This window comes from Aphis gossypii, unplaced genomic scaffold, assembly GCF_020184175.1.
Source record: "Aphis gossypii isolate Hap1 unplaced genomic scaffold, ASM2018417v2 Contig00854, whole genome shotgun sequence".
Classification (NCBI taxonomy): Eukaryota; Metazoa; Arthropoda; class Insecta; order Hemiptera; family Aphididae; genus Aphis; species Aphis gossypii.
The window spans coordinates 1-1,541 of record NW_026083324.1 but is presented as its reverse complement, the minus strand read 5'-3'; the positions used below and the strand labels follow the sequence as shown (position 1 = coordinate 1,541).

At 22.5% G+C, this 1,541-nt stretch overlaps 1 long non-coding RNA gene across 1 annotated transcript; it reads right to left on the bottom strand.

The window, feature by feature from the left end:
- Positions 1-527: 527 nt before the first annotated feature.
- On the bottom strand, positions 528-1,438 carry LOC126555446 (uncharacterized). The gene is made up of 2 exons (XR_007606844.1): positions 1,156-1,438; positions 528-635 (listed from the first exon to the last, which is right to left on the bottom strand). It is a non-coding gene; the product is annotated as an uncharacterized LOC126555446 (long non-coding RNA).
- Between the last annotated feature and the right edge of the window lie 103 nt (positions 1,439-1,541).

The following is a 1,541-nucleotide window of genomic DNA, read 5'->3' as shown; positions in this document are numbered from 1 at the left end:
AAAGTAATTAAAAAAACAATTTTATTTTGAAATAATGAAGGTTAGGTATTATGTATAAATCACAATATATATTGTGTTTATAATCCCTAGGGAGAAGATTAGAAAAAGTGACCAAACCTCTGACCAACAAAAGCAGGAAGTGCAATCAATGCAATCAATGAAGAACCAGTCATCAATAATATAACACCCAACTTTTTTAAGGTATGCATTATGCTCAGATATCGAATGTAACCTTATATATTTAATTATTGCACTCATTAGTAATTAGTAGCAAGACGTTTCTATAGTTCTTAATTTATTCTTCTTAAACATTTAAAACTACACAACTATTATTACTATTACTAAATATTTAAACACAACATTTTACCAAAAATATATTATAATAAATCACAAACATTTTATATTAGTTATAAATATATTAGACCAACTCTGCACTTTAGATATTTTGATAAATGTAGTTTTTATAGATTAAGATTGTAGAAAAACTATAAAAATGTTTATTAATAAATATCTAAGATTTAACTTGATTATTATTCTTTTTTTTCCTCATTTTCTTGCAACTTCTTTTCAAATTTTTCAAACTCAACTTTTGTTCGTATTTCAATTTCGTCTTCAACTTGTTCAACAGCTATCACCTTCAACACAATAAATATATTGTACATTGTTATTATTCATTATAATATTTTTATTTCATCAACTAAATATTGTTATAAATTGTATGTTGGATATTACTAAAAGAAAAGGAAACTATTAGTATCAATAAAAAAATAAAGTAGGTAAGTATCCTTAAAAAGATATGAAAATACATATTTAGAGTTTTAGGAGGGTTTCCATTTATATGATTGATTTTTTGGATTACTTTAATATTTGTAAGTGCTTATACTTAAATTATTAGGTGGTTATTTTGATGATTTTTGTTTGTTTAATATTAAATGTTATAAATAAAAAATTGATACATATTTATATCATAATAATATTCTATGCTATAAATCTCATTACATTTTGACTAAAATTGACTAGAAAAAAAAATTACAACTGTTATAACAGAAATTTTATAATATAATATTTACTAATTGTCTTAAAATGGTACAAAATAGTAGCCAATAGGTTTTAAATTTATGAATCATAATAAATTCATTGTTTTAGTTAAATTACCTCAGGTATATAAAATTGAAGCATGTTTTGAACTCCGCTTTTCAGGGTAACTATTGAACTTGGACAGCTAGTACAAGACCCTTGTAATTTCAACTTGACAATTCCTGCATCATATCCCTAAAAACATACCAAAAAAATTACATAAATTTATCAAAATGTATCTATGTTACATTTGATTATGTAATGATGTTAATTTATAAAATATGGATCATAAAAAGTAATTAAAAAATAACATATTATAGTTATTATAATTACAATAAATCATTCATATTTATTATTTTTTATAATATATATGCATTGATGTATCATGTGTTTCACACAATATAACAGAGTTCATTGGATGATCTGAAGTAGAAAAGTAGATATACTAAAATCTCTATCCCGAT